Raw genomic sequence first — 21,356 nt, 5'->3', positions numbered from 1 at the left:
CTGCATTTGCTCCATAAGACGCACACACATTTCCCCTTACTTTTTAGGAGGGAAAAAGTGAGTCTTATAGAGCAAAAAATACGGTATCTTGAATTAGAAGCTTGGTGCTAGTGCTGCAGGATCTGGCTATAGAGCTATATGAAGTGAGTGGGATGCATGCAATTGAGCATAACTGGCCATAGCCAGCGAGTGACTTCATTTCCTTACATCACTTTCCTTCTCTCAAGAAGTCCCATAGCTCTGAAGTGTGTCTTCATCTTCAAAGCCAGGGAGGTCACCAAGGTGACAGCAGTGGTTGACTATTAAAGAGATGCCTCTGTCCTGCGAGGGCTTCCCTTTTCATCATAATTTCCTGGTGAGATCAGGGCTGTTAGCTCAGTGGTAGAGGACCATGGAGTTCAATGCTTGGGATGTTCAAGTAGGACTGAACATTCCCACTATCTGAAACCCTGGAGAATCGCAGCCAGTTAGTGTCAACACTACAGAGCTACATGGATCAACAGCTTGACTTGGCAAGCTCTGGTGCTCAATACAACAGAATTCTTTATTATTGCTCTATAAGTTTCAGAGTTCACAACTCTATAGCAACATTTGCCAGGTACTGAAAGCAGACCTTTAAAATGTCAATTTTGTTTCCTTTCTTTTTCAATTTTTTCAAAAATTCTTTTTACGGTCTGCATGGGTTTAAGCGTTCAGGATAATTACATGCTGGCTCATTTGCTTTAAAGATCTTTGGACCATGTAAGTTTGCTACAGGATGTGGTCAAAGCACCCTTATGCCACTAACAGCCACGGCTCCTCCCATCCACCCAAGAATCATGGGAACTGTCATTTATTAAGGGTGCTGGGAACTGTAGCCCTGTAAGGGGTCTCCTAGCACCACTCAGTCCCCTTAGAAAACTACAGTTCCCAGATTCTTTGAGGGTAGTGAGGACCATTGAAGCAGTACAGTGGTACCTTGGGTTACATACGCTTCAGGTTACAGACTCCGCTAACCCAGAAATAGTGCTCCAGGTTAAGAACTTTGCTTCAGGATAAGAACAGAAATTGGGCTGTGGAGGCGTGGCGAAAGCGGGAGGCCCCATTAGCTAAAGTGGTGCTTCAGGTTAAGAACAGTTTCAGGTTAAGAACGGACCTCTGGAATAAATCAAGTACTTAACCCGAGGTACCACTGTATAAAGAAGTGCTTTGAATGTGTGGATGTGACCTGTTTGTAATGTGCATTACATTTTGAAGAATCTTGATCCTAATCTTGTATTTGTCTATAGTTCCTGGAGAAGTTCTTAACCTCAACATGCATGGAGTTATAATAAAGAGTTTGGCTTTATTGGACACCAGAGTTGCCTCCACCTTTTGTGTCCTGCTCTTTTGAGGTGCTTTCCCTCTCACAAGCTCTCTCGTTTTTCTACCTTCAGATGCACGATTAGCTAGACATCTTTACTCCCAAGTAAGGCCCACTATGTTCATTATAAGTGTGCACAGGATTGCAGCTTCCCTACCCTGGCAAGGCCGGCTTTTATTGTTTGTTGTCTGCTATGTTATATTGCTGCGGCCTACTTTTTAATTCCTTTTATTGATTTTGATGTTGTCTTGTTTACCTCATTAACTACTTCGAATGTGGTTTATAGGAAAGGGAGTTATAAATAAATACAATAAATAAAATTAAAATGTGTTGGAGAGTCCAGGTGCTATGGTATTAAGTGCTTAACTTATGCAGGTGTGATTTTGCATTTTTGTATGTTTGCTTTGCTGTTGTTGTTGTGGTTGAGTTTTAAATCAATTATTTGTATTCTACGCATTGTGACCAACTGTGACGGCTTATAGCTTTTAGCAATAAAGATTTCATTCATTCATTCATTCGCAAAGTGATCATTGCCATAGCGTGTGTGGAAAGAGCAATGCCAGGGAGTTCAGGTGCCTTTTAGTGGTTGTGTTGAAGAAAGACTTGATCAAGCAGAACTACGGAAAGTCCCTTCGCCCCAAATTCTTGAGTAGAACAGGTTCCTTAGCAATATTCAGGCACTTGCATTGCTCCCTGTGGTGCATTTTCAGGAAAGACATTTCCATTTGCATCCTTCTTTGAAAACTGATGCTTGGACTCTGAATAATGTAGGTGTCTAATGTTACTGGCCCTTCAAGGGCGAGGTGTCAGATCAGCAGACCTTGTAGAAAGGGTAGCGAAGGAAGTCCCCCTGAGATATAGACCACAGTTCCTGTCAGTGACAGCCAGCATGGCCTATGGTCAGGCATGATAGGAATTGTAGTCCACAACACTTGGAGGGGGACATCATTTTTGCTCTCTATAGCCTGTAGGCCCTTCCCATCTCTTTTCTGCTCATGTTCTCTGGCTTATCCGCTAAGAATGGCCTTCTTCGTATAGAGGCCTGACTGAATTATTCGCCATTGTCTGATCTTTGGGCTCCACACACCCAAGAGGACCAGGCAGCTGTGAGTCAGCCTCTCTGAATGGTTTCCAGCAGGTAACTTACCAAAGGGGACTCACATGCACCTCTTGATGTCTCGAAACTGATTGGTATTTTAATACAAATATATGTGGATGTTTGATTCGAATTTCCCCCACCCCACCTTGTCCTAGACGTGCTTAGGACCTGAGAGTAGAATACCAAGAAACAGCCAGGAATTAAAGCCCATTATCTTTGCAGGCAAACACACACCTTCTTAGAAAACGCGTTTCCTGACTGCGGGTATGTTATGAAGACGCCTGTCGCAGGCCCTTGCTTAATATTAAGAGGCACAGTTGTTTATCTGTCCCCCCTCCACCTCACTCCTCCTTTCGTAGATTTTATAGAATGCTTTGGAAATTTGACATCTCCCCCCCTCCTTTCTTCTCGGGCCAGATGTTTCATCCTCCTCTGCTAAGTAATCTTGACATGCCGCCACGAGATGGAAACAACTGCTAGTTTTAATATTGCTCCATATCTTTATTAAGAGGCTACGTCTCATGCATCCTAATTCCCCATATGTGTGCTTTGCCATTCCTCTCTTTGTTTTCTCCCCCCTCCTTCCTTCCTTCCTCCTCCTCTTCCTTTTCTTACCTTCCTTTTCTTTTCTTTTTCTTTTTTTGCCCGCAGAAGACTGCATATGATAATTTCCTTGCTTCTATTCTGCCCAACCAGCTAATGAGGTTCTAGATAACATTATAATGAATATGCAGCCCCAGTATTGATTCCTGCAACGGGGAGTGCTTTTGTGTCTTTAATCACAGTTGGAATGCAAAATCAGGCTCCACCTTTCAACTCTATCTCCATCACGCTGAGAGAGCGAGGCTGAGACTGCTAGACAGCTCGAAAGAGATTGCAGCTCAGATGTCCTGGAAAACAGCAAATCCCTCAGACCTGGCAGAATCCGTTACCATGAGAACTGCAGATATTTCCATTGTGATGGCTTGCTCCAGCAGCCATCTGTTACACCCATTTGATTAGGGAAGTACAGTTCAGCTTGTACGGGGATTTTCATCACACCTTATTCTATGGCAGGGTACATTGCTGGTGGTTGTAGCGTTGGTCATGGTGCTGCTGCTGGTGGAAACCCCCCCCCCACATACACATGTGCGTATATATATATATATATATATATATATATATATATATGGGTTTTTTAGCACTGTAATTTACTGAGGCTGAAGGCATTTAATGAAATGCACCAAAGAGGTTACTGAGGGACAGCAATATCTCTTGGAAGAAAGGAGCCTGTGTTATTATTATTATTATTATTATTATTATTATTAAGGGATTAGGATCCTGTGTTAAAAATTAGATCAGCCCATGAATTAACTGTGTTTAGTTATTCCTTGCCTGATATCTGAACCTCCTGAAACCACAGTGAAATTGCACAGGGGGTAGTTAACCTACTCATTCGCTATATTTATGGTTTGTATGAAGCAACTCCTAACTGTAACAAATGCATATGTACAATTTAGGTTCTTTTGGGAAGCGGGAAGGCAAAGAATCTACAATGGGTCAAGTGTGTGGAATAACAGTATGATATTACTACTACTACTACTACTACTACTACTACTACTATTATTATTTTAATGGAGAAGAGGAACAAACTCAGGCTACAGTGGTGAGAGCATCAAAATTGACCACTGGGCTCTTAAAGGTTACCGGTAAGTGACTGGTGAATTAATTAGTTAATTACATTAATTGATGGCTCTCCAGATGTTGGACTACGGTTCTCATAAGCCCTGACCATTGACAGATGGGAGTCTCTGGCAAACTACAGGTTTCCCACCCTCATTTACACAAGGAATTGTTTCCCCTTCCTTGTGTTTTAGAGAATAGTGATGGTACATCCACTAGTTTGGGCTGAACATGGCGACTGCCGGGCTGGGGGAACCATTGATGTGGTCCATTCCTCAGAGACTTTTGGGTTCTGATGGATTCCTGAATGCTCTGGGGCATTTTCTGGCTAACATGACTAGCACTCCTGCCGCAGAACTCGTCACACTGTAGAGCAGTGAGATGTGTAGAGCCATCAATGTGATAACCCACAAGTGCCCTCACCATCGCTGTGGAACATGTAGGTTGGCTGCTGGAGAGTGGTGGTGGTAGCAGCTTCAGGTACGCTTGGAAGAAGCTCATTACTTGGACCCATTCCAGTCTGGCTTCAGGCCTGGTCATGGCACTGAAACCACGTTGGTTGTCCTGATAGTCACATTTCTTGGGAGAGTGATGGAGGGAGCACAACCCTGATCAAACTCCTTGACTTCTCAGTGGCTTTTGATACTGTTAACCAAGGTATCCTTTTGGAGCATCTCAGAGAGGTCAGGCAACATGCTTCCGTGATTCTGCTCTTACTTCCAACGCCATTTCTAGAAAGTTGTGTTGTTCAGCACCATAGGAGTTCTCCTGCATCCTATCTTGTACCTCATGCTATTTAACATCTATACGAAGCTTCTGGGAGCTGTCAGCAGGAGATTTAGAGTCAATCTGCAGGTGACACCCATCTCTGTATAGTGTGGATGTGACCTTAGTATAACCCACTGGTTCAAGGTTTGTTCATTGTCTGTGAAGTGAAAGCTTACTGTTCTAAAGCTCTATCTCAGGCATCCCCAAACTCAGCCCTCCAGCTGTTTTTGGACTACAACTCCCATCATCCCTAGCAGTGGTCAGGGATGATGAGAACCGTAGTCCCAAAACAGCTGGAGACCCAAGTTTGGGAGGCACTGCTCTGTACAGATGATGATAGTGATGCTAATGATAATATTAACTCATGAATAATAATAATAATAATAATAATAATAATAATAATAATTAACAAAAACAGCAGAGGGTGATTGACTTGCCTAGCTTCTTAGTTGATAAGGACATTTCTCTCCCCAGCTGAATTTTCTTGCATATTGTGGTGTCTCTGGCACAGGGCAGAGATCTCTTTGCAGGCAGACTTTGCTTTATGAACACAGTATCTGCCTTTGACAGGCAGGAGATGTATGGAGGCTCTGAAACCTGAAACAATGAATACCATTCAGCCTCTCGCCATTGCACCTCCTCATAATAGTGCCTTTGTTGAGTGAAGCATTTCTAAGAATACTGCCTCCTCCCCCTTCCACCTCCGAGGCTAGGCTCCGAACTATGTTTTTAAAATAAAGGTTAAGTACCTGAGGCATGAACAGTTGACATACAAAAGAATCTAAAGTAAATGTATCATTCATTGGCAGCAATGAGGGCTTTTTCTTTCTCTCTGCGATGCATGAAGGCAGAAAGGGTGGAGGAAAGAGGAGAAACACACACCAAAGACGCCCAAGATAGAGCATATTTTCTTTCTCACTCCTGTGCTTCCCTTCAGGTAGAATGTTTAACATTTCACACCTCGTGCCTGTTGTATATTTCTTCAAGCCATCCATCTCACGGGGGTTTCTTTTGGCCATCTGTACAAGCAAGTGCTTTGGGCTCCCGCATGAAAGTCCAAGCTGGCAACAGAAATCTGGCGTACTGAAAAGATCTAGGCCGCAAACCTGAACATGGGCTTGTTGTTGTTTAGTCGTGTCCAACTCTTCGTGACCCCATGGACCAGAGCACGCCAGGCACTCTTGTCTTCCACTGCCTCCCGCAGTTTGGTCAAACTCATGCTGGTAGCTTCGAGAACACTGTCCAACTATCTCGTTCTCTGTTGTTCCCTTCTCCTTGTGCCCTCCATCTTCCCCAACATCAGGGTCTTTTCCAGGGAGTCTTCTCTTCTCATGAGGTGGTCAAAGTATTGGAGCCTCAGCTCCACAATCTGTCCTCCCAGTGAGCACTCAGGGCTGATTTCCTTAAGAATGGATAGATTTGATCTTCTTGCAGTCCATGGGACTCTCAAGAGTCTCCTCCAGCACCATAATTCAAAAGCATCAATTCTTTGGCGAACAGCCTTCTTTATGGTCCAGCTCTCACTTCCATACATCACTACTGGGAAAACTGGACTACTTGATGTCAATGCCTAATAGGACCACAGCCTTTGACCGGTTGACAGATGAATGCGTATCTATGAAAGACTCGAAGGCAGCTCTGCAGTGAACAAAACCTCAATTTTTTTTAAAAAAAATGCTCTGAGGAATTTTATGGTGGAAGCAGCAATGAAAGCAATGCCTGCTACTGATAGCATACTGTCCAAGTGTCCTGATTTTCCAGGGACTGTCCCAGAATTACGAAAGCCATCTTGGCTTCTGATTTGATCCTAGAATGTCCCTATTTCCATTCCAGGGCCACTGCTGCTGAGCTCAGGGTGGAGGATGAGCAGGTATTTGTCCTAATCGGTGGCAGCCGCCACCACTGCAGCTTCTGCGAGGGAACATCCCATGACTTCTTCATGCCTTCTCTAGTCCTGGATTTACGTATAAGCCGAACAAGCTATAGTTTAGAGCCCCACTCTCTTGGGGGCCCCCCAAAAAATTAAAGAAAAAAACCTGGATGTACATTTCCAAAATATAAGATAAAAAACAAATAAAATAAAACCTACATACAGCAACAGAGTTTTGTGTTGTGTAGGCTCCTATGATGTAAGTAATGGGCTCCGCCTGCAGCCTGCTCCCTAAAATATCACTGGTTTGCTCATTTCTATATATAAGGTACCTGCATTCTGCATGTGCAAATGGCTTTAAATACCTATTAGGTCCATAAATTACCATATAGCATATGTTCAACACAAAAAACCAGGTCTCTGGCTAGTATTGGCTGAAGCGTTTGAGACCTTAGGAAAGAAGATAAATGGAACTGTGACCTAGGAAAGTGACGCAGAAATGTGATAGGAAGAGAATAAAATGAGAGGCAGGAGTCTGGGAGGGAAACAACAATTAGGTGAAAATGGGGAGATAAGGCTAGGCATGCATGGTGTGAAGTTCACCTATTGACTGCAGGTCATTGCGACTGGGATGAAGGAAACTGTCGCTGAACTACAACTCCCATCATCCTTGATTGTTTGCCATGCTGGCTGAGGCTGATGGGAGTCCTGCAGCATTCCTGCTCTGCCTTAATGTGGAAGTTCATGTCCTTGCAGTCAGCTGCTCTCTCCCTCTCTCTCCTCTTAGATGTTTCTGCACTTAATGAAGACCATCCAATATTTCAGGGAAACACAATAGTTTTTGACTTGTGTGTTATACTTTTGGTGATTATAAATTGGGGCAAGATGTTGGCTGACTGCACGTTTGCTGCTTACCTTAATGTATGGTATTTTCCCTCCATTTTTGCTCTGGAAAAGCTAAAACTACTTAAGATTAGCAAAACTTTTGCAAGAAGGGATGTAAAACAGATTTATCTTGGTGTCAGCTTTATCTGATCCATTTGGTCTTGTAGAGTTTGGATGGCTTCCTTTGTTACAATAACCAGCTTCCAAACATCTATATCCTCAGGGTATTAAATGTCAGCCTCTAGTGTACCGTTAGAGGATAAAGGATGGAGAATACTGAAGTATTCTCTCTCTCTCTCTCTCTCTCTCTCTCTCTCTCTCTCTCTCTCTCTCTCTGTGTGTGCGCGCACACACACAGAGAGATTTTGCTGCACACTACTGACCTAGATATGACCCACACACTACTGGCAAAAGGAATTTTAGCTTATGCACATTTGAAACTCTTTTCATCAATAGCAGGTTTTTGCAGATTTCTCAGACAACAGCTTCTTTTCATTGTCATGGGGATATATTTGTAAGTCGGTCTGCAAAATAAATGGTTGGTGGAAAATTCAGTGAACAGACATTTCATAGGATATGTTTTGTGCTGTTGTTTTCTGAATGAAAAGTTTAGCTTTCTGATGAGCTGATGATCCCCTATCTACAAAACATTCAGTGTACCGAAAGCCAAGGCTGATGCTTGTTATTTCATAGCTAATGGGACTGTCTGATTGGTCCACCATGAAAAGAAGCTGTCATTTTCTATGTCAACCGGTCAACTAGCTAGGATTCACATGGTGGAGGTGCTGTCTCTTGACTCCTTGGGAAACCATATACTGTATGTGCCAAACCAGATTCTATTACATAAGAAACGTAGGACATAAATGTGTTGTTTCCCCCCCAGCCAGAGCTCACTGGAGCTCAGCTCCAGCCCCTCTCAGGTGGGCACCATTGCCATTCTAAGATAACAAAGGAGAAGTTCATGGTGAGTTCATGGTACCTCTTTTCCTAGAAAAATAGCACTGGATAGAAATGTTTAAAAAGCACCTGTCCTTTGTTCAAGACTCCTGGCCAGAACAACACATTATGGTTGCACTATTGCTTAGTCCTATAAGATTTAGTAATGCAAAATGTGTGACCTGACGTCATGTTGGCCCAACCTCATTTTGGTTTCCCCACCCTAATTCTCCTTCATCGGTTGATGCCTGCAGGATTTAGGAAGCTGTCAGCATGGTGATGTTGGATCATATGTCTTATCTGGTATGCCAGCTGAGACCCTACCTGCTTGTGCACTTTCACCAGAGTGGAACATGCTCTGGTTATCTCCCTCTTGGACTGCTACATTGTGCTCTATGTGGGGCTACGTTTGAAGGTGACTCGGTAACTACAATTAATCCTGAATGCAGCTGCTAGACTGGTGGCTGGGAGTGGCTGCCGGGACTATATAACACCGATCTTAAAGGATCTACATTGGCTACCACTACATTTCCGAGCACAATTCAAAGTGTTGGTGTTGACCTTTAAAGCCCTAAATGGCTTTGGCCCTGTATACCTGAAAGAGCGTCTCCACCCCCATCGTTCAGCCCAGACACTGAGATTTAGCACTGAGGGCCTTCTGGCAGTTCCCTCACTGTGAGAAGTGAGATTACAGGGAACCAGGCAGAGGGCCTTCTCAGTAGTGGCGCCCACCCTGTGGAACCCCTCCCATCAGATGTCAAGGAAATAAACAACTGTTTGACTTTTAGAAGACATCTGAAGGCAGCTCTGTTTAGGGAAGTTTTTAATGTTTGATGTTTTATCGTGTTTTTAATACTCTGTTGGGAGCTGCCCAGAGTGGCTGTCAGATGGACAGCATACAAATAATAAAATAAAATCATCATCACCACCACCATCATCACCGTATTGCATTATTAAATATTACTGGTGGGAGAGAGAAAGAGACATACGGTGGCTTTGTTTGGGGGCAGCCATGCCTTGGTCATAATGGGAAACCTGGAAAGCTCCCTTAGTCCACCAGTCAATCTAGTTCAGTGTTATCTATAGTGACTAGAAGCAGTTCTTCAGAGTTTCAGACCGGGGACATCCCCTTCCCTACTAGGAGATGCCAGTGGTTGAATCTGGAAGCTTGTGCCTGCAGAGCAGATGTTCTACTATTGAGCTACGACACTTCCCTAAAACTAGAACCATTCCCTATTTCTCATCTTGTCCCACATATGGTCTAGCTGCTGCTATACAGCAGACTTCCTCAACCTCGGCCCTCGAGATGTTTTGAGACTACAATTCTCATCATCCCTGACCACTGGTCTTGCTAGTTAGGGATCATGGGAGTTGTAGGCCAAAAACATCTGGAGGGCCAAGGTTGAGGAAGCCTGCTATACAGGAATACAGATGCCTGGAAACTCATTGTATGTATTTGTTCATTCAAATGCTTTAAAACAATGTGTTTTGGATAAGAAACAACTATATGAATTTCAGAAAGATTTCCACATTATATGATTAACTGTTTCTCCTCCCCCCTCCCTGTTTGTGTGACATGGAAGTTATATGACTCAGATATCAAAGCAATCTCACTCACTCTCACATCAATAATGAAGAATCTAAATATCAATTGCTTTATGTTTCTGCTTTCTCTCCCCCCTGCTTTGCACGATTTCCCGAGCCTCCACGTTTACATGCATCTGAATGATAAGCAAGAAAAACGTCCAAAAATATGATCCATAAATCATATTCAGATCTGCACATCCAAATGATTTGTTCTTAATCCTCCCAAATGACTGCACTGTGGGGCAAACCATTTATGTTCCTTTTGAAATAGAATGTTTGCTACATATATATATTTCCTTAAAGTATTCACTGTCTCTTGCAACGCAGAAGTCAAATGTGTGCAATTTTCACTTATAAAATGAGTGTACAATCTTAACCTGGTTGTTTGTGGCAGAAGGAAATCTCCTATAATTTCCCGATGGGATGAAACAGTACTGTACTCTGAAAGTGCAAAGATAGGCAGGGCAGGCACAATCATCCCCAGGCTGGGCACACATTTTGGACTATTGAAAGTAGAGAGTGATAAATAAAGAACAAATTAGACCATTATTGGGCTGTGGTCCTACGTATTTCTTTTGAAACACTAGGTGGCAATAGAAAAGATGTTGAATGAGATGGAGTGTTGATGTTGGTCTACTAAGGTGGTTTTAATGTTGTTGTTTTTGTTGTTGTTTAGTTGTTTAGTCTTCATGACCCCATGGACCAGAACATGCCAGGCACTCCTGTCTTCCACTGCCTCCTGCAGTTTGGTCAAACTCATGTTAACCCAAGTTATAAAAGGTGTTTCCAGACTGTCATTATTTTTGAGTTGGAGTCAATCACATACTGGCGGATTCATTTGATTTGGAGCCGTTGTGCAACAAAGCCACTCTGCCTCCCAAAATTTTGTGATAAGCACTAGGAAAATGCATTAGAAAGTGCAGGGACCACATTTGTTTGGCACACTCACAAAAAGAAAAAAGAAGAAGGAATGCTCAATATGCAGCTGATGTCTGTTCTCTCCCCACAAGGCAATCAGGATGAATGGTTACTATACCAGTTGTCTGAAACCCACCTTATTTTTTAAAGCCTTTTTAGAAAGCTGTGGCTGGTCCAGAAGTTGTGCTGGCATCCGTCTGTCTCGAGAGACAATGGTTTGCGCCTCTGGGGGTGAAGTCAGATTGATGTGTTTGCAGCATCGAAGTGACCTCCTTGGGGCGCAAGCCAGGGCAATGTAAATGGAGGTCCTGGGATGCCCAGATGACAAGACCCCCCCCCACTTGGCCTCACTGATGTGGTCCAAAGGAAAGCAGAGCAAGACGTTTGGCATCAGCTTGGCTGCAGGAGTTGGGGGCTCAATGCAGGGACAGGCTTGAGGGGCCCAGTTGAAGGGAGTGTGTGGAAATGCGATTAGAGAGCACAATATCAACAACAATAATGCATGGTAATAGATAAAGGACCCAAGACCATTAGGTCCAGTCGTGGCTGACTCTGGAGTTGTGGCGTTCATCTTGCTTTATAGGCCGAGGGAGCCGGCGTACAGCTTCCAGGTCATGTGGCCAGCATGACTAAGCTGCTTCTGGCGAACCAGAGCAATGCACGGAAATGCCATTTACCTTCCTGCCAGAGCGGTACCTATTTATCTACTTGCATTTTGACGTGCTTTCGAACTGCTAGGTTGGCAGGAGCTGGGACCAAGCAATGGGAGCTCACCCCGTTGCGGGGATGCGAACTGTTGACCTTCTGATCGGCAAGTCCTAGGCTCTGTGGTTTAACCCACAGCACCACCCGTGTCCCATGGTAATAGATAATATTAAGAATATTTAGCATTTTCTGTTGGTACTAGTTGTTTTCAGGACTTTTAAAAGTTGATAAAATACTGCCATATGTTATTTCTCAACAGTGACAATAATAAACAATAATTAATGTTATGGTTTTTTAATGGTTCAATTATAGTTGTATTTTTTATCATTATTTGTATGCGTTCTTGAGAGTCTTGCAAACTGCCTTGAAAGGGCAGTGAAATCTTGTAAGTAGTAGTAGTTGTTGTTATTATTACTAGATCTAAACAGCATGTTGACTGAAGAAATGTTTGAAACATTTGCCTTCCCTTTGCATCCATTTCATTTAGAAGCGAAAGCAAAGGGAAGGGAAATATTTCAAAAATGGAAAAGGAAGTTTAAAAGAACAAAGAACTTCCGACATCCATATTCGCAGAGGATTGGATAAGAACAAAGAGTTTAGGTTGAACATTAGGAGGGAAAGTATTTTAACTGAAAAGTACATAAGTAATGGAATATGCTGTCTAGGGAGATCATGAAATCTTTTTTGGAGACATTTGTCAGATATATTTGTGATATAGAAAACAGTAAGAGGCTGCATACACCCAACATTTTATTCTAGAACCAATGGAGGCCGAATTATCATATCCATAATTCTCCTGGGTCTTTCTTCCCCTGCCTTGCCCCATAACATTTATTCAGATGCACATCACCTTCATAACCTCTCTGTACAAAATGGTCTGTTCCCATTCAAGGTTGATTGCTTCCTCTTCTATATTTCAATAGAATCAGAAATGTACACAAGACTGCTATTTTGCAGAGAAATCACCAAGTGCCCTGCAGACCAATCTAACTGCAGAGGTTGCACCCATTGCAAGGTTCTTTCCCCCAATATTTATGGGTGGCCACCGTATCTTTCAGCCATGGCCCTTTTGCAGATGGGAAAGGAAAAGCAACTCTCTAGCTATTACCAGAAGAGAGAGAAGGAGAAGTAAGTGTGTGTGTGTGTGTGTGTGTGTGTGTGTGTGTGTAAGGCAGAAAACCATTTGCTTCCAAATTATATATTTTTTTCCAGGTTAAAAGTATATAATTTCACAAGGAACACATCAGGACTCATCCTGCTGTGAAACTATTGCTCAATTATTCTCAGCAGTGGTGAGTTACCTACAGTTCTTTACTGCCGCATAACCCCCGTGAATCCCAGGCTCCAGCATTGAAGATGACAGCTGATGCTGGGTTATTGGTCCATGACTCCAAATGCCATATCAGCATGAGATCATCTTCCAGGGGTTCCTGGTGTTGGCCTAGTTCATATATGTCAGGAGCTTGGTTAATCATAGTTGACTCGCGCTGTATGGCAAAGACATATCGTCGACTTCTGTGTCACGGAGCAGTTAATTAAAAATAATGCAGCCACGTCCGTCTTCTTCCCAGACAATCAACGGAAAATCCGGAAGTCTTGGTTCCAACTTGCATCCGAAGCATCAATTTTGGGGTGGCGGTGGGGAAAGCAATGGAGAGTGTGAACTGATAATGGGGGAGCTGATTAATTTGAAAGTGATAGGTAGGTAGGGCCAAGTGAATGTAAGGAGAATGAAACTATGCGAAGAGAGGGAAGCAAGTGCTTTGAAAAGAGCGGCAGCTGCTTTAATGAATTCAAGCGCGATCTCCTTTGGATTTGGAGTTCAAGGTTTGGGAAGCGAATGCAGAAACCTCGTTAAAGATTTATAAACAGGACACACTGCCAGTCAAACGTGGTGCAGCTAGAAAGGCAGATGAGATGGAGGGGGGGGACCTGAGTCTTTTGACTCATCAAAGTGGGAATCTATAACTCTTGTCAGTTCTCTGGGGGAAAAAAGAAATCTGTTAGGAAGCAAGACTTATGGATCTCGTGTTTCCTTTTTTAGCACGGGGCAGGACAGTGATTAGGAGGTTGATGGAAAGTCACCCATTGCTGAGCTGAATGAGGAATTGGATGAAGTGGGAAGATGGGAGATGCATGCATTGTAATAAAGAAAGAAAGAAAGAAAAAGAGTGGGGGATGTCTCTGGCACACAATGCATGGATTTAATTACAAGTGTGCAGCTGAGGGAATGTTAAGCAGTGAACCAGAAACAACACTGCAAGATATTGTAATCAAAGAAGAAGTAGAAGAAAAAATTCTTTTGCCTGAACCACTGAGCCGGGTGTTGTTATTCCTTCCTGATACATCTATCTCAGCAACCCATCACAAAATCCTGTGTAGATGGTATCGTATTTTTAAAAGAAGCAATGTTTTCAGACTTGGGCAACTACAAAAGTATTATGTCTTCTCCTTATCCTCCCATTGCTTGAAAGTGAGGGAGCACTTTTGGGATGGGGTATGGAACGGTGCTGACTCCTCTTTGGTCAATTAGTCAATTTATTTATTTATTGTGTATAGCCCAAGGCCTTGACAGTGAACAGCAGAGGGCAAGAGCGAGGCTTTCCTCTGAAATCGCACAACATAACCTATAAAAGTTTACAGCATGAAAAATTTAAAGCATAAAGTTTTAAAATTAGAAAGCATTAGCATAGCTGGAATGGAGCTTCTTAGATGCCAGAGCAAATTTGGCTACCAGGTGTGTAGATATTTATCAGCTAAGTGTTCGACTGTCACTTCCGGGGGGGGGGGTCGGCCTGAGAACCAGTTAAGAATGAATGATAAAATTTGTGTAGAACGCATTTGCAATCCACATGGGGAATTCTGAGGTATCCCCCTCTAAGCATGCTCTAAGTATGCTGAGAGCATCTGTTGGAACCTTAGTTCAACGAAGGACCTATGTAGTGACTCCTCTTTGGTGCTATCACAGTTCCAAATGGAAATCATGTCTCCATCCTCCAATCCAAGGTAGACTATCCAGAGAATAAACAACACTAGCATTTCTCATACAGCAGAATTCTTCATGTCTTGGACTCAGCGTGTCCATGTTGGGGGGCAGAGACAGCATGGCAGCACTGGTCTGGTAGGGCCCACACAAGGAGGTCCCAGGTTTCATTCCCTGCATCTCTAGCTAGGGCTGGGAACATTCACAGTCTGAAACCTTGGAGAGTGCTACTTCCAATCATTGTAGACAACACTGTGCTAGTTAGACCCAGAATCTGACTCCATATCAGGTTGTTGACGATGTGCCCACATGTTTATTTAGGTACCACCTATTAGTCTGAGAGTCAGTATGGTGTTGTGTTTAGAGTGTCAGAATAGGATCTGGGAGACCAGGGTTCCATCCCCTCCAACATTTCTCCAATGAAAATAGGGATGTCCAGCTGTGAAGACCACAGAGTGATCTGGGGCCAGTCACTAACTCTCAGCCTAACCTCTCACAGGGTTCTTGGGAGGATAAAATGAAGAGCACACCACTTAGAGCTCCTCGGAAGGAAAGGGGGATAAAAGTGCAACAAATGCCTGTACCTAAATCGTAAATAATAAGGTGAAATGCTAGAGGTGTGCTTCACCAACATCATTTGCCTGTTGTTGGCTGATTTCAACCTCCATTTTTGGTCTTTGTTCTGTCCCTGTGTCAGAAATTTGGAAAACACCAAAATAGAGGAATAACTGCCCAGAGCGTTCTGTTGCAAAGAAGGATTTTAGGAGTTATATTGGATATTGGACATGTGCCAGCAATTAAAGTTGTGGATCAAAAACATACCTACATACAGTTCTCAGTTGTATTAACATTAGCAGTGTTACCTTGGTGGGTGGGTTCACACATCTCTTATTTCGTTTCTGTCTCTGAAGATTCATCTGTCACATCCCATTCACATACTCTAGTCATCAGCCGATGCTACTAGTCAATGAATGGTGAATAGGGAGCTGCAAACATGCCCAAATGCTCAGCACCACTGCTGGGTGACCTTACAGAGGATCTGATTCAATCTGTGTGCCATCATAGACACAGACACTGACTCACATCTCTGTTTACTGAATTTGAATCTTTGTTTGGTTTTTGTTCTGAAAATGAAAAAAATAAAAAATAAAAGAGCAAGAGAAATTCCTGGCACAGTTCAGACAGCAGATTTCAAAGCTTGGGAAGCCCAGAACGAGGCATAAGTTTGGACAAGCTGGTCTGTCAATGCTCAGCCTCCATTAGTCTGCCCAATTCCCACAGGCCAAATGCTCACTTGAGGAAACAGAAAATAAATTGTGGCTGCGCATGAAGAGATGGAATGGATGCAAGCCCTTAAAACGTGTATAAAGACTGTGGTCTGCTGCAGCAATAGGCTGGCCAGTGTGGTGTAGTGGTTAAGAGCGGCAGGCTCGTAATCTGGTGAACCGGGTTCGCGTCTCCGCTCCTCCACATGCAGCTGCTGGGTGACGTTGGGCTAGTCACACTTCTCTGAAGTCTCTCAGCCCCACTCACCTCACAGAGTGTTTGTTGTGGGGGAGGAAGGGAAAGGAGAATGTTAGCCGCTTTGAGACTCTTTCGGGTAGTGATAAAGCGGGATATCAAATCCAAACTCTCTTCTGAATTACCAAATAGGCAAAGTAGGCAACGAGTTATGGGCCCCACTCCTTTTAGGGGCTCTGCAACAAGGGATCAAAATAATATTGGTTTGATCTTGAAAGAGATTTACAAGCAAGTCTTCGGAGATAATAGGTCAACAGTCTAGGGGCCTCCACAGGGTTTAATCCAGCACTGGGCCAGAACCTGTTTCTGTGCCTTTAACAGCAATCTCACATATAGAAATCAAGTAGGAGGGCAAGGTTGCAGTCAACCTAAACTTTACCCAGGATGTGGTCTGACCACAGCAATCGTCTGACCCCCTCCAACTCAAGATCATCTACTTCATGTTGCTTTGCACTTCCGGAGATTAGGTGAAAGGTTGGCCTTGCAGGATGACTATCTAGTAGGAACACACACCCTCCTTTCTGTACCAACAGGAAAAGTGCTGTGAGAGCACGCCAGTAATATTGTGAGTTTCTGGGGGTAACCAGTGGCAAGCAACACTCACTGTATCAGAAGAGATCAGCTACGGGCTGGGGTGTTCCAAATACAATCGTACCTTGGTTCTCGAACGGAATCCATTCCAGAAGTCCGTTTGACTTCTGAAAACGTTCTAAAACCAAGGCGCAGCTTCCAATTGGCTTCAGGAGCTTCCTGCACTCAATCGGAAGCTGCAGAAACCGCATCGGAAGTTTGGCTTCAAAAAAAAGTTTGCAAACTGGAACACTCACGTCCGGGTTTACAGCGTTCGGGAACCAAAATGTTCGAGTCACAAGGCGTTCGAAAACCAAGGTACGACTGTATCTATTACTGTCAGTTTCAGTCTGCTTGGTATTTTAAGAAAGACTTTCTGCTCCATCCAGCCATCTTAAAACTTTTTTTTAAAAAAAAGTCTCGTGCCCAAACTGGTTGATGACCAGAATATTTATTTGGTGCCACATTATTTTCTGTTAATTTCTGTTTTAATTTCATCCCTTAATTACCTTCCTTTTCAGGAAAAGATGTTTAGTTTGCTTAACAAGGGAGGCATCTTCCTGCAAGATTTTATTCTGAGTGGACAAAGGAGTAACATTCAGAAACCGTCCCTTATTTTCTCCAGAAATGGTCTTGCCGCAGCTCTTTTGCGCTGAATTTTTAATCTGCCTCTCCTGATTAGATTTCATCCTCGGGAATTGCTGCCAAAATCTGTTTCAAACAGCAGTGTTTCGTCTTCAGCTTTGAGAGCTACGTGCTGTTCACTTAAGAAGAGCACAGAAAAATTGAAAGAGTCCAAATGCCAAGTACGTTTGTTTCTGAGGTCCCATCAAGAAAAAGCGGTTTAGGTTTTAACTTGGCATCTTAAACGCTGGGTGCATAAGACAAACTCTTTCAATAAATAAATAAACAAATACATACATAAATAAACCAGATAGCTTTATTTATTTATTTTCAACATTTACTGGCTGTCCAGTCACAGTGTTCTCTGTTCAACAGTAAAAAATCATTAACAAACAAATGCATATCCACCAAGTGTCCCTATTTTCAAGGAACAGTCCCGGATTTACAAAAGCTGTCCTGTTTTCTGATTTGATCCCGGAATGTCCCGCTTTTCCTTAGGACGTGTCTATTTTCATCAGAGAAGTTTTTGGAGGGTGTGGAGTTATGTGACCCGCGAGCCGAGGAGATAAGTACCGGTAACTATACAGTGGTACCTCAGGTTACATACACTTCAGGTTATAGAAACTTCAGGTTACAGACTCCGATAACCCATAAATAGTATCTTGGGTTAAGAACTTTGCTTCAGGATGAGAACAGAAATCGTGCTCCAGCGGTGTGGCGGCAGTGGGAGGTCCCATTAGCTAAAGTGGTGCTTCAGGTTAAGAACGGACCTCCGGAACGAATTAAGTACTTAACCCGAGGTACCACTGTCCAACCTTTAGAAGACAGCCTCGTATAGGGCCTATATATAGCCATTATATGCCAGATCTCTCCAGGTGCTAAAACTGAAGGTATCAAAGGATTATTATTATTAGTAGTAGTAGTAGTAGTAGACCCCAACACTAGCCATCCAAAGAGGGGTGTTGAAACAAACTCTATATTATTAGAAGAAGAAATGTGCTAACAGATTCCTTAAAAATAAGGACCTCCTTCCAAAATTCCGATTCAGAAGTCATCTGAAGGCAGTCTTTCAGTATAGGGCAGTATAGGGAAGTTTTTAATGTTTGGTCTTTTACTATGGTTTTATAATTGTTGGAAGCCCAGTCAGATGGGCACAGTGCTTTTTTCGGGGGGGGGGGATGCAGGGGTATTTTAAGGGGGGGAAAGCACTGGATGGGCAGCTTATAAATAATAAATTGTTGTTGTTAGATGTGTTGTCTTAAGTGAAAAATTAAGTGAAGAATTATCTCAAATGAACTTCCTAAATAGCCAATTAATTGTTTAAAAATATAGTGCTTGAAAATATAGTGAAATGTACATATTTTATCTGTTGCAGAATATTCATAATAAGTTTATTAACTGTACTAAAAAATGCTGTATTTAAGTGATGCCCGTCTTTCCAAATCACTGGAAACCTCCTTTATCAATCTATTTACATTCAATCTAATCATTTGAGAAATATCTCTCAGAACCGAAATGCCTAGATATGTTGAGACCTCTGGGCACCAACAAAATCACCAGTTAGTATATAAAACAGGTGATCTACACTTGCCTGTTGGCATTCATTCAGATTGTCTACCAAAACTATTAATTATTTTTTTATGAATTCTGGCATAGATGTTTCCAGTCTGCTAATAAATAGTAATAAATCTTCCATGTAGAAAGCTACTTTAAATTCTACCTGTTCATGAACAAAATCATAAATCTCCCTAATATCATTTTCTAGGAAACTGTATGGCCCTGGTGCTTTCCTAGTCCTCCTTTTGTGAATAACACTCTTAATTCCTTCTGTAATCTATTTGAAAGAATTTCCTTTTGCTATGTGTCTAGCTGCAGGAGAAGCAACTGCAAGGAAAAAAGGCACACATTTGCAGCCCAATAGCTCATTACTTTTGCTATATTATTTAGAATGGTACTTTTAAAGCTCTGAATTCATTTCTTCTAGTGTTGTGCATATAGTCATACCTTGGTTCTCGAACAGAATGTGTTCTGGGAGTCCATTCAACTCCTGGAACTATTTGAAAACCAAGGCACGGCTTCTGATTGGCTGCAGGAGCTTCCTGCAGCCAATCAGAAGCCGTGCCGCCAGACGTTCAGCTTCCAAAAATCGTTCGAAAACCGGAATGCCCACTTTCAAGTTTCGAACATTTGGGAGCTGATTTGCTCGAGAACCAAAGCATTTGAGACTGTACTGTCATTTAATCAATGGAGTATAATCCCAGCTTGCTTCTTTTTCTTTTTTCTTAACCAAAAAGTCAGAATCTTACTGGTCTCTCACCACTTTCCCAGTGCCTTGTGCACATACATGACAACACAAATTCAGCTGTAGCAGAAAACGTGTGTGTGTGTACTTTGTATTTAGCACATCACAAGCTTTAGTTGAGATCTGGGGAAGGTTGATGCCAAAGTTGACTTAAAAGAGACATCACTGTTTTCTCTAAGTTGTGCATCCTCGACTTGCAAGCCATGGTTTACTGGGGCCTTGTGTTATGGCTGTACCAGACCTCAGTCTTATGATTGTTCTGATCTCATTAAAAACATGGTAGCCTGTTAGAATTGAAATAAACATTCCCATTTACTTAGAGGGCTCTCAAACACTTTCTCAGATGGTCCTCAGTAGCTGAAATTGTTGTCTCCCCTGCTACTGAACTGTTTGGATTGCACAACCTCATTTGCCGGCATATCTCAAAGATTGCTGCTTACGGTACTTCTGTTCAGTTTTGAATTGAATCTGGAGGACCCAACTCTATAGAAAAGGTTTATCCCTCTTATGGAGAACAATGAGGGCAGCTAGTCAGAGCACAAAGCTGCAGCAGAAAGAAATTCTTTATTTCTCCTAACAGACACTCCCTGAATTGCAGGTTTGGGTTTTTTTTTTGAAGATGCTTCTTTGATAGATTTGGTCACAGAATTAAGATATAAAAGCCCTCCAATCAATTTCTCTTTCTGATGACTCTTTATTCCGGTTCTGTTCTGTTCACTTCTTGATTCCACTCCAGACCATTGTGTTAGCGATCCATGAACGCAGGCCTCAACTTGACTCAAATAAAAACAGGATCAAACTCATCCACAATGGCCCTGCTGTACGATATTAAGAGAGAAATAACATGCTCCTTGTGTAATAGATTTCTTTTTTTCCAGAGTTCATCAAAAAGTCACTGCGAGTTCTGTCTGAAGAAGGTGCCAATCAAGGTGGTAGAAACTTTGGAAAGGAACATGTGAATCTGGAAAAAAAGGGAACTTGCTGCTTTGTGTACACATTAAAAACTTCAAGGCACATTTGAAGCATATCTTTCCCCCTAAGAATTCTGGAGTGTTGACAGACCATCCAAAACAGATCCAAGCTGGGGCAGCAAATGCAGGGAACAAGAGGAAAAGGAAGTCCTGCTGCTTGAGTAGAAGTCTGTTCATGTTTCATTGAATATCACCCACAAGAGATAACGCCATGAATGTACCCTGAGTAATAAGCTGTTTAGCAACATCAGAGCAGCTTCAGATGGGCAAAGAATTAGCAGTGGCACTCAAGAACGGGAGAATGCTTTATATTTGTGAATATTCACATGCTTTTAAATTATATCCCAGTGATGTGGGGACCAGCAGATGTCTTAACCAGTGTGAGCCAGTGTGGTGTAGTGGTTTAAGAGTGGTAGACCCGTAATCTGGTGAACCGGGTTCGTGTCTCCGCTCCTCCACATGCAGCTGCTGGGTGACCTTGGGCTAGTTGCACTTCTTTGAAGTCTCTCAGCCCCACTCACCTCACAGAGTGTTTGTTGTGGGGGAGGAAGGGAAAGGAGAATGTGAGCCGCTTTGAGACTCCTTATAATCATCAATCTTTGTTTGAATAGCT

At 42.8% G+C, this 21,356-nt stretch overlaps 1 protein-coding gene across 1 annotated transcript in view; it reads left to right on the top strand.

Annotated features, from left to right (window-relative positions):
* TAL2 (TAL bHLH transcription factor 2) overlaps positions 1-21,147 on the top strand; it is a 137,230-nt gene extending 116,083 nt beyond the window's left edge. The window contains exon 3 of the mRNA XM_081894973.1: positions 21,123-21,147. The gene's annotated coding sequence lies outside the window, so the exon portion shown is untranslated. The remainder of the gene's footprint in view (positions 1-21,122) is intronic.
* Positions 21,148-21,356: the final 209 nt, after the last annotated feature.

This window comes from Podarcis melisellensis (genome assembly GCF_964234715.1).
Source record: "Podarcis melisellensis genome assembly, chromosome: 17".
Classification (NCBI taxonomy): Eukaryota; Metazoa; Chordata; class Lepidosauria; order Squamata; family Lacertidae; genus Podarcis; species Podarcis melisellensis.
This window is presented reverse-complemented; position numbering and strand designations above follow the sequence as displayed.